Source organism: Miscanthus floridulus, chromosome 7, assembly GCF_019320115.1.
Source record: "Miscanthus floridulus cultivar M001 chromosome 7, ASM1932011v1, whole genome shotgun sequence".
In the NCBI taxonomy this organism is placed as follows: domain Eukaryota; kingdom Viridiplantae; phylum Streptophyta; class Magnoliopsida; order Poales; family Poaceae; genus Miscanthus; species Miscanthus floridulus.
In genome coordinates, this window is record NC_089586.1 from 35,402,799 (window position 1) to 35,415,437 (window position 12,639).

The 12,639-nt window shown below is 47.3% G+C and overlaps 1 pseudogene; it reads right to left on the reverse strand.

The window, feature by feature from the left end:
- Window positions 1-2,738: 2,738 nt before the first annotated feature.
- On the reverse strand, window positions 2,739-12,294 carry LOC136465334 (uncharacterized; annotated as a pseudogene).
- Window positions 12,295-12,639: the final 345 nt, after the last annotated feature.

The following is a 12,639-nucleotide window of genomic DNA, read 5'->3' on the forward strand; positions in this document are numbered from 1 at the left end:
GCCTGCTGAACCCGCTTACGCGCCAGATGGGCCTCGTGGAGTTTTCTCTCGGATGCATCGGCGAGTGCATGTCGTGCTGTGCGGGCCTCCTGGATCACAGCACGGTCTTCCTCTACTTCTACGGCAGAGATGATGGGACAATGGCCATTGCCCAGCCTGGCGACGACCGCTGGGTGCTGCTCAACACCGGGCCAGATCTAATCATGTCCACGATGCTTTTTGCTGGCCACTTCTACGGCGTCACTGCTAGTGGCATCGTGATGGTGGACATGGCCGGAGGCAGAGGTCGCCGCCTGGTGGTGGCAGCGGAGGGACCCAAGCCGTTTATGTTAGCTCGATGATGGACACCGTGCACCTGGCAGTCCGCCGCAGTGACATGAAGGAGACAGAGCTCGTACAGGAAGATAAACGGGTGGTAAGTACTATTCTACCCTTTAAATTTATTTTGTAAATAATTTCTGACATATATTTTTGGTTCCTCTGAGCACCATAAAATTTCACTAATTTTTAAGGTCGTTTTCTACACTATTTAAAGGCTACACCTCCGCTTTTTTGTTTTGTTTTGTCAAAAGCATCAACTTTCTTTATTAGCTCGGCCTTATCTTTCTTGTAATTTCAGCTCACGTTTTTAGCCCAGCCCCTTAAAAACTGTCTAAGCCTTTGTATTTACTTGGCCTGCTAAATAAAAGGAAATAAACTCCATAAATAACTAATTCTTGGCCTTCATGCTGATCCCTGAAATGGTGCTGCTGCTGGCGCATGCCGATCCCTGCAATATTGCTGTGCTGGCGCCATCTAGGGAGTAATAATGGTGGCCCCACATGACAATAGCTCACCTCCTTTACGAATTATGCCCGATGTTTTACTGTTGGCAGGAATATCATTTAATTTGGGACATGGTCGCGTTCGGCTTACTTTAAATCCGGTTTGTTTGGCTTCTTTTTTCAGTCGGAACAGTGTTTTTCTCTCACAACATTTCAGCCAGAACAACGTTTTTCAGCCACTTTCAGCAAGCCGAACGGGGCCTTATCGACCGTACGACATTCGGTTCTATAATTTCAACAAGAGTAAATTAGAATTCTATCATATTCAGATGGAAGATACAATGGGCATGTTCGCTTCGCTGAAAAAACAAGCTGAAATAATGTTCCAGCTGATTTGTTGTGAGAGAAAAATACTATTCTAGCTGAAAAAATAAGCTGAAAAAGACGGATTATAAGATAAACAAATATGACCTAATAGTTATGTATCTTAACATCTTTGCAGGGTAACGCACCGACATCTGGAATCTGTTCCAGAGTGAAACGAAACCAAGATATGGTACCAATAATTCTGATTATTCGTGTTCTTTTCTCACAGGTTCTTCGATACAGGGCACAACCAAATGCATATATATGAGCGTATATAATATAATATCTCACAGGTTCTTCGATACAGGTCCTAGATGGCTAGATCGATACGAAGTGCAGGACGATTGGCTGCGCCGGCCGCCCCAGTGAGATGTGACCCGACGCGTCATCGGAAATTTCTTGCGTGATCCTAGTTTCCAACCGGACGACGGGGGCATATACTGCAGTTCATGATTCATCACTCATCAGCCATTTGTGCAGAAAGCCTTTTATAGGGGCAACGTGATGCGCTGTTTCTTAATGAGAAATGCATGCTCAGACATGCGAGTCCTCCAAAAGATAAGATGGCTTGTAGGGGGCTGTTTGGTTACCTGGTTCCCACATGCAACTTCTGTGTGTGTTTGGTTGCCTACGCCAGCGGCCGAGCCAGGCTCCAGCGGTGTAAGATTCTCCTCCCAGCCAGGCCCGCGGGAAACGTAGGAACCGAGCATTTCTATCGGGCCAGGCCGGTGTGATGCAGGCTGTGGCGTGCGAGCTGCATGAGAGGAGAGAGCAGCGGTGCAAGGCCAGCTCGTGCGTATAGCCTTTGATTTTTAAAAGTAGGAAACAATTAAATAATTAAAATATGGATACCTGCAGTTTATTAAATCAAACCATAGATGGCATCAAATATGAACCATCATGTCAATTGTTGGAGCCTTGGAGCACAAGTCTCCAATACAGCAAAGGGAACAAATACAAAAGCTATCATGATAATAGGGTTACATAAAACGTTACACAAAAAGAGTCCTGCTTGCCTCTGTTCACTTAACAAGGATGAACGATGTCTCTCAACTTGTTCAATCATAACAGAAACAATTGTTACATGTATATTCCCTCCTATCAATATTAGATGGAATTCAAATATTAGGTTGTGCTTGGTTCAGCTTCTGGAAAGTGCTTCTGTTGCCAAAAGCAAATGCCAGCTAAATGAATGGAACCTGAAGCTTTGTTGCTTTTGTGCAGTACAATTTTCACAGCATCTTAGACCCTGCCTTTGATTTTTTGCTTTCTGCTTTTCCAAATAGGTAGAAATAGAGATGTTTCACAACTATTTCAAGGGGGGTGATATATATAGAGACTCATGTTTCATAATTGTTCCAACCAAAAACAGCTTATAGATTCTCCACAACTCATACCTCACAATAGCTTCTCACAACTCACAGCTAAACCAAACAAATCCTTATTACATGTAGTGGCTACGTGTACTAGTTTTTGGAGCTTATATCTTCTGAAAGATACAACAATCATACATATATATACAAGAGCTGAGCATGGATTTACCTCCTAATATAAGACTATACAATGAAGCTCAGGTATCAGGGGGTGGCAGAAAAGGGCCTAGAAATTTCATGAGAAGGAGAAGGTGGGTGATGAACTCCCCACAGGTGCTAAGATGCTCGTGGTGGAAAGCACAGCCGCAACGAGGCGCGACATAGTAAAGCATCTCCGCCCACACATTGGCGATGAGGCCCAACGCTCTGCTTCATCCTTGATGGTAAGGAGCTCCCTCGCCACCAAGCATGCACGGGGCAACACTGGAGTAGTACCCGCTGCAGCGCTCTGCACAACTTTCTGCAGATGAATATCAGCACCAGCATTATCATCGTTACTGTTGGGTGGTTCTTGACGCTTCTCGGTATCTACCGTCGACTGATCTTGCTGATGTTCTTGTTTCTTCTTGTTGGCTTCAATGCGCTTCAAGAATTGTTCCCATGCTGAAGAATCAAAAGCTTCAATCCTCTCCAAGAGTATCTGTTGGTTGGCTGCTTCTTGATGATTCTCGGTATCAACCACAGACTGATGGTCTTGCTGTTCCTCTTTCTTGCTGGCTTGAAAAAGCTTCATGACTGCTGCCTTCTCATCTATAGCAACCTGCGGTTGTCCCTGTTGATCTTGACATGACAAAGTTCTTCTAATTTCACCATGGGCTTCGTCATGTACAAGTTGGGAGTTGGTAGTCAGCATCACACCGGACTTGAAGACAAGGTACATGATATAATTTGATAGCTCTCTGCTCATCTGCTTATGCTTCTGAACCTTGTTCATGTCATCAGAATCATTTGTGCAAGCGCCGTCGTTGTCCCTGAAGTAGTAGCATATGTCTGTTGCAACGTGCCAGATGAGCACGCTTGTGGGGAAATCAACACCGCTGCCGATGGTGGTTTGAACTAGTGCTTTTCTTAGCCTTCCAGAATCTGGACCTCAGTGTTTGTCCATCCACCCCTCAAGTGCCTGACGGCCACGGGAGCTGGTAATGTCCCATTTTTTCCTTGTTCCCAAGCCTAACAGATTGTCGAGGATGAACTCTTTTATGGGTGTGCGATCCTCTGTGATGGGGGTGTGTGTGTTACCTCAAATAACTCGACACCCCAGGCACCCAACCGCCGCCCGATCCACTGGTGTATGGATGCCATTGTGCCCGTAGTGTCTTGCACAACAACGTGCCTCTTCATCATGTTGTATTGTGCTAGCTCCTCAGACCACTGTTTCTTACTTCTCCACGTTGCAGGTAGCTTCTGACTGTACTTGGAAAAAATGGAGATGGTGGTAGAGGACACGTCTAAGACAATTGCTCCTAAAAGCAATATGTAGGACACGATGATATCAGCTCTGGTAGGATATTGTGTCTTTGCCCCCCTTTTCGGTAGCCCAGAAGAGCGCCAGGACTATCAGGGTTGAAACATACTGGAAGAGTTCGTATAGCACGAAGGGGCCTAGACAAATACAACAAATTCCACAGCAAATTGGGAGTGTTCGGCTGAACTGGGTTATTCACTGTTCATGCTAGAAAACACTATTTATGCTGGAATGTTGTGAGAGAAAAACACTACTCCGGCTGGAAAAAAAAACAGAACAAGCCGGCTTCGCAAGGTTTTTGGCGGCATACGCACTTTCGTATGAAAGCATAAGACTTACGGAAGAAGGGTTTACGAAGTGGGTTCTTGGTGTAGAGGCCTTTGTACGAATCTACAAGAACTGCCCCCACATGCTCATAGACCTTGCATCGACCTGACATGGACCCAAACCACTCGAGCACGCCGGGTAGCTGATCTCCGGCAAATGAAACGATCTTTTCGCCATTCAAGGGAGCTTCCACTGACAGGATGTCTCTCAAACTTTCATTGGACAACAATTCAACACTAGAACTTCCTCTGCATATCTTATCAAGTTTTTTCTTCATTTTGTTGGCTCTGGATTCGTTTCTGCTCCCAAGACCAACGAGGTAACGAAAGCCTTTCTTGTCCTCGGTATCCTGAAGCTTATGTAGCGTTTCTGACTGACGAGCCAGGACGCCTGACCTAAGCTTCTCTGGGCTCGCAAGGTAGAGGCACAAAGTACGCTCGGCGTACTTGAGGCACCCAGAAAAGAATATTAGCACCATGGCAGCCGTCAGCCGGACCTCCGGCCAAGAAGCCTTGGCCACGACGTACCCGGCGACCACCACCTGGGAGACCAAGCCCAGCAGGTACCGCTTCCACAGCTCGTTGCCCTGCCTCGACAAGGCTGTGATGGTGTCCTGCCCGTCCAGGTGGACCAGCATGAACGGCGCCCAGAAGTAGATGACCTGCCGGCCCGGCTCGCTCGCGTGGACTGCGAGGTGGCCGAGCACGAAGATGGCCACAGAGTCGGCCGATAGGTAGGCCAGCCACAGCACGGTGTGCAGCACGGGCGACGCGCTGCGCCTCCGCAAACCAGCAAAGACAAAGAGGAAGACTTGCAGGAAGAGGCTGACGAGGATCAGGCAGTGGATCTCCCACGTGTTCCAGAGCTCTTGGACAGCAGTCACCAAGCTGAGGAGTTCACCACTCTTTAATTAGGTTTGCAAGCTCCAAGTAATCCAAACTGCCAAAGCACATCGAAGATAAAAACATATGAAATCACACCACACTCCTCGACCGATCCAGAGGTATAGATAGTGACCACTGGTAAACATGTGCTTGCCGTGTGGTCGTTGGGTATCAGGTAGCTATTGATATACCCATCGGTCAGGTTCTAAGTTCTGGTCTTCTACTAAAAAGTAGGTTACCTTTTGCCATCCCATCGAACACCATTCGTAGCCTAGTAGAAGATGTTTAAGATTTTTCAGGGTCTTTTTTTTTTTTCAATTGTGTGATGGTTTGCTATAAAAAAACACATAGAACTAGCAAGGTCACCTGCGTAAATATCTCGGGTCGCTATTTTTTCCTTTAGTTATAATATTTGGATTTTTATTAAATATTTTTTTGCAAATTGTTTTTTCATTTGTTTAATTATATTAGTCATCTCTTTATTCATCTAACATGATGCATTAGCTCGAAAAAACATATATCGACCACCAGACAATTTCTTTTTTTTTTCGACGGCCACCAGACAATTTCTTAGCATAAAACTATTGTCGTCATTCTTTCATCCACTTCTATCATGTGGTTATGCAATTTCTACAAATGCCAGTTCATAACACATTGGCAGTGATAAACCTTTGATGTTATGAACTGGCACGAAAACTTAATTATTAACGATCCATGCCAGTTAGACCCGGTATGAATAGTTTTTCTTCTTGTACATAATTTGAGTTATTATAATTATTTTCAGAATTCATAACCTCTGGATTTGGACTCGCACTACTGGAGGCCGCGGCTTTGCCGAGTGAGCCCTTTGCACTCGGCAAAGGCTTTGCCGAGTGTAGCACTCGGCAAAGTCCGCTCGGCAATTTTTTTCTCGGCAAAGGGTCTTTGCCGAGTGCTTTTTATCCGGGCACTCGGCAAAATAAAAAAATTTTACCGAGTGCTTGGGGCGGCACTCGGCAAAATATTTTCGGCTGTTGCGGCGCCGGCCGTTAACGGTTATTTTGCCGAGTGCCCGACCCACTCAACAATTTTTTTTTAAAAATTACTTTGCCGAGTGCCCCAGCCCAGGCACTCGGCAAAGTGTTTTTTTTTATTTTTTTTAAAAGTACTTTGCCGAGTGCCCCTGCCCAGGCACTCGGCAAAGTTTTTTTTTTTAAAAAAAAAATTACTTTGCCGAGTGCCCCTACCCAGGCACTCGACAAAGTTTTTTTTATTTTTTTTAAAATAATTTCTTTGCCGAGTGCCCCTGTTTAGGCACTCGGCAAAGAATTTCTGATTTTTTTTAAAAAAAATACTTTGCTGAGTGCCGCGGCAAGGCACTCGGCAAAGAAATTATATATATATATATATATATATATATATATATATATATATATATATATATATATATATATATATATATATATATATATATACATACATATATACATATACATCAATCATCACATCTATATCACCAACATGCATTATATATCACAAGCACACGCATATTTAATAAATCCATCGAAAATCCATCACAAATGCACCAAAGTTCAACATCACAAAGTTTATTATTACAAGTTCAACATCACAAAGTTCAACATTCCTACTGCGGCGACGGAGACTGCAGGTGTGGCCCCCGGACTGCGGTGAAGGACCGGACTGCGGCGAAGGGTTGACGCGATCAGCCGCCGATGACACGGTAGCGGGATTGTTTGAACCCGCCGACGGAGGCTGCACAAAAGAGAAGAGATTACATGTGTTAGACTCAAAATTGAAAATTTTGGCAGCACCTCCTCTGCACGGGGAGGTTTCCAACCTGCAAGAAACAACGGCACGAAGGCCGAAAATCACAACGGCACGAAGGCCAATAATCCCAACGGCACGAACGCATTAAACTTTCATACTCACAGGAGTGAAGTGTCGAACCGGAGCTGGAGCTGGCGACTGCACTTGGACACCCGATGCTTATCCGATGGTTTGCATGATCTGATACATGTCCGCCATCTGCTTCTTTGTGGCCTCTAGCTCTACGGTCAGGTGCGCTTGCGTCTCCCTTGTCTCTGCCAGCTCGGCCTGCAGTGTTTCAATCACATGTTTCAGTATTGCAAATCTGATCAATGTGTGTAATGTTCAATGTACGACGAGTGAAACTGGAATTACCTAAAGTTCGTCGACCCACGACAGTGTTGGAGTAGGCCGTGCACGTATGGGAAGGCTTCTGGCCGTGCTCCGTGCCCTCACGTCGGAGAGAGAGGGTGCAGAGCTCGAGGAGTCGGCACCGTCTGCAATCCACAACCGCCCGTGCTTCCTGCCTTGCCCCAACCTCACGATCACCTCTGTCTCAAGGGGCTCAGTGCTTAGATTGTGATCTGAGCCACGGAGTGCCCTAACCGCCTCCGCGTAGTCTCTGACCTTAGCGTGGACGCTCGGGTCAGAGTAAGCCTAGGCAGTGGCATCTGGGTTGAAGACAACACCGGATTTCACCGGGCCCATGTGGGACACAGCCCATGCCCCAAACTCCGACACCGGCACGTCCGGGTGTGCCACCTCCCGCGAGAAAGACGGCAAGATGTTTAAAAATCAGGCAAAATTGAGCGTTAGAATAGATAAATGACATCTCGTACAAGTGCCCGCTTGAATGCGGGGAGGTTGCGGCTGCCTTGGTGGTGAGTTGGACCGGTCCTCAGTGCCCGCTTCCGCTTGCCTTGCTCGTGCTTTGCGATGTACGCCGGGTCAAGGTACCTGTCCACGATCCTCGACCATGCCGATCTATGCGACATGCACCACGAGGCCGGCACCTACACATCATCAAGTGTTTGACATATAAGAAGATCAATTCTGGACCTACTAAATCTCAAAACGAATCAATATTATTCACCTACCTGAAGGTACTGCTCCTTGGTCAGCGCCACCTTTCTTGCGCCGGTTTTGTTGAGGGGCTCTTTCTTGATGGACCTGTAGTAGTCGACGTGGGCCTGGAGTCGCACCTCATGAATCATGTCGCCGACGTACTTCTTACAGGCTCTGTGTGCCGTCTGATCCGCCAGGGTCTCTCGACCTTCTTCGGCCTTGAAGTACCTCTACATACAAACACGATGTATCCGTTCATTATTTCAATAAAAGACTTAACCAATGGAGGAGATGTATTGAGCTATGTTGTGAGACACTTACCCAAAAGTCCGCCAAAACCTGCTCCTGCTTGTTGTCCTGCTCGTCATCCGAGCCGAGCTTATACCTGTCCCACGACCAGGCCGGCTCCCACCTCCCCTCTTTCAAGTCCACAAGGCTAGGGAAGTGTTTCCTACACAGACATCCCAGGACGGTAGCGGGGGTGCGTGGGGGGTCAAGAGCACCCGACAGAACTAGCCAACCCCTGCATAAGTGATTAAGAAAAATTATCAGTTTCTCTTTTGATTTTCAACGTATCATATGAAGTACTAGTGATAACATCTATAGTTACTCACCTTCTTCCCACAGGACGAACCAGTGGGTGTCGGTCAGGAAGCGGAACCGGAGGAAGGCTTGTGGGACCTCGTAGGTAGGGAGCCGACTAAGCAGAACTGTCCTCCGTCTGCTGAGTCCCGTCGTCCCCCGACGGAGTGTCTGTGGTCATGCCCATGGCTGCCACGTGGTCCTCTGGGGTAGGAGACAGGTCCTCTGGCTGGTCAAGAGCCAGGGGAGGTGGCGGGTCCCTCCTGGGGTGACCCCGGCCCCTCCCCCTCCCCCTCCCCATGCTGGGGTGACCTAGGCCTGCTCTCGCCGCTGGGGGCGAAGACGTCCCCTTGCCTCCATCAGGAGGGCGTAGCCTCTGGTACATCGAGAGCACCTGCCTCGGTGAATGGTTGCCCACCATCTTTGTTCTGTCACCTGCAATGTACAAAGAATGAACAACAAGCGTTAGTACATACATGTCAAATAGTTCAAAATGAATGAACATAATAAAATTTAATAAAAACATAGTATTACATGGTTTAGGAATAATCTTCATGATTGGGGTCATAGGTCTCATCATCACTGTCAAAATTGTCCAAATGGGCAACACTATCTGAAGGTTCTGTGTCTTCTTCATTGTCTTTGCCTAAATGGAATCGCTTAAGCATTTGAATGTCCTTCGGATGTAGCACTACATCTCCAGGGTCCTCGTCATCAACCGTTTCATTGTCTACTTCCATGGCGGTCGTCACACCGGGTAAGACTATCTCAAAGCTCCCTTGTAGCCCATCTGCTTGATAGAAGTCTCCATCATATGTGTTTGTGTCGAAGTGGTAATCTTCATCATTTGGAACATGTAGTTTACCGTGCGAAGATACCTGGTGCACAATAGACCAACCCTTAAGATGTTCTTTGTCTTGGCACACGTATGGCGTATGATACACCTGCACGGCCTGTTGAGCCACAATATAGACATCTTTTCCTTTATAGACGGAATCATGCCTAATCTCGACTAGCCTAAGATGAGGGGTCCGTCTCGTTCGTCCAGGATCAAACCAGTGGCACTTGAATATGACAGGAGTAAGAGGTACCCGGCCCTCATATTCAAGTTCATAGATCTCCTCAATTATTCCGTAGTATTCGACGCCATTAGTGCCCGGCGTAAAAACTTGGCTGTTGGTGGTTTTTTGACCGGGCCGAGTCTGCTCATGTCTTGACGTGTGAAAGCGATATCCGTTCACGTCATAACCGGTATATGACTTCACCCTTAACTTGAAGCCATTTGCAACCTGTCTCAACTCGTCACTCATGGACACATTGGTTTGCGCCTGCAAGCTCAAGCATGATACATCGTTATACTATTGGAACATACGAGCTACTAAGGAATATCGATGAACGTATGACCTTTTGTTTGAACCAAGAAATGAAATCAGGCCTCCCAGCTCCCGCACCCTCTGAAAGAAGGGTATCATGTTCGTGCGGGGTAGGATCCCTTGATTGATGCCACTCTTGATGAACAAATTCCCTATACCAAAGAGAATCAATGGGGTTCGATACAGAATAGTGACGTCGTATTGAAACAAGTTCGTTGAGAACTTACTTAATGAATGGCGCAACCTCGACAAGGTTGGTGAACACATATAGCATGATTCTATGCCACTCTTCTGGATCCAATCTCTTGGGGGTCGATCCACTTGCGCTGCCTAGTTAGCATTTGAAAAGGCTGAGGGTCGATTCAACTTCGCCAGCATTGTAATGAGGGGGTGGATTATGCTTGCTAGGAAGGTTTGGCTTGTAGTAGGATGTCGTGAAGTTTGCAACCTCCTCCCGAATGCTTGCCTCTGCAATAGAAGCCTCAATTCTGGCTTTATTTGTACATTTCTTGCGAAGAGTCTTTAGACATCGCTCGATTGGATAGCACCAACGGGCCTGCACGGGCCCCCCAACCGTGCCTCGGTCGGGAGGTGCACAATCAGATGATGCATCAGCAAGAAGAAGCCGGGTGGAAAGATCTTCTCAAGCTCACAGACCAACTCAGGTGCCATAGTTTCTAATTCTGTAATGATGGTCGAAGATAGCTCCTTGGCACAAAGCTAGCGAAAGAAGTAGCTCAACTTTGCCAGCACTAGTCAGACATGCTCAGGAACATAGCCTCGAACCATCAACGGAAGTATCAGCTCAATCCATATGTGGTAGTCATGACTCTTCATCCCGTTGACTCGCAGAGTCTCTAAGTTCACTCCCCTGCTCAGATTCGCTGCATACCCATCAGGGTACATTAAATTCTTGATCCATCGAAGTACTTCCCTCCTTTGATCGATTTTCAAGACATAGGGGGCCCTAGGCCTTCTCCACTACTTTCCTGTTGCAGGAGGCCGCATCTCTAGGTTTGGCCTATCGCACAACGTCGCCAGGTCCATCTAGCCTTAGGGTTGTCCTTAGACTTGTCAGTGTCCATGAGCGTTGCCCAAAGTGCCTCGGCGATATTCTTTTCAGTGTGCATGACATCAATGTTATGGGGTAGTAGGAGGCCATCGAAATAGGGGAGCCTCGTCAAGCCGGACTTATGAGTCCACATATGTTGCTCACCATATCCCATGAAACCACCATCTTCATTGGGCATGAGAGCATCTATCTGAGCATGAACCTCCGCCCCAGTCCTCAAGCGCAGTCTAGGGTCCATCACTTTGACACCTTTCGTAAAGCTCTTGACATCTTCTCTGAATGGATGGTCAAGAGGGAGGAATTGACGATATTTGTCGAACAATGAATACTTGCCACCCTTCTTCAACCATATGAACCTCACAACTTCCTTGCATATTGGGCATGGGAACTTCCCCTAAACACACCAGGCACACATTAACCTGTACACCAGGAAGTCGTGCAGGGAGTAGTGGTACCAGACGTGCATTTTGAAGCTAGTCTCCGTAGCTCGGTCGTATGTCCACACCCCTTTGACCCAAGCATCGATCAACTCATCTATCACAGGCTCCATGAAGACACCCATATTACTCCCCGGGTGTCCAGGGATTATCAACGATAGGAACACGGTATGCTGTTGAAAGGAGACGCCGGGGGGGGGGGGGGAGATTCAGGGGGATGATGAACACAGGCCAACATGTGTATGGTGCAGCCATCATGCCATATGGATTGAACCCATCTATTGCCAGCGCGGCACGTACATTACGAGCCTCCTTTACTTTGAGAGGATGCCACGAATTGAAGTACTTCCATGCATCAGCATCGGATGGATGTACCATCTTATCAGGATTGTACCGTGTGCCGTTTTTGTGCCATGTCATCTATTTCGTGGATTCCTCGATCATGAATAGCCGTTGGAGCCTCGGCAGGAACAGAAGGTGTCGTAGGACTCTCATGGGGATCTTAAGCTGCCTCTTCTGGCCATCGCCTGAGTCTACCTCCACGTACCTAGAGGATTTACACTTTGGGCAGTACTTTGCATCCACGTGTTCTTTCCTAAATAGGACGCACCCCTTTGGACACACATGTATCTTGTCATACGACATCTTAAGTGCAAGAAGGAGCTTCTCTGACTCGTACAAGTTCTTTGGCATAATGTGTGTCTTCGGTAGCATATCCCTCCACACGGCCATCTTGTCGAAGCCTTCTCGACTTAGGTTTAACTCGGCCTTCAACCCCATTACGCGACAAATGGCATCCAGCTGAGAAACATTAGTATGATCATGAAGGGGTCTCTGTGCTGAGTCCAACATCAGGTAGAAGGCATCTGCGGCAGCCTCCATCTCCTCCTTGTCACGTCCTTCAGCGAACTGAGCTTGGTGCGTGTCATCCAGCATGTCTGCTACCCTGGCATCATCATCGAAAGCCTCGAGCCATGGTCTCACCACCTCCTCCCTGATACGATCGGCTTCACCATGGTGGATCCACCGGTGGTAACCCGGAGGAAATCCAAACTTCACAATATGTTTACCCATGGTTAACCTATCTTTCCTTCTTCTATTGTCACAACCGCTGCATGGACAAAC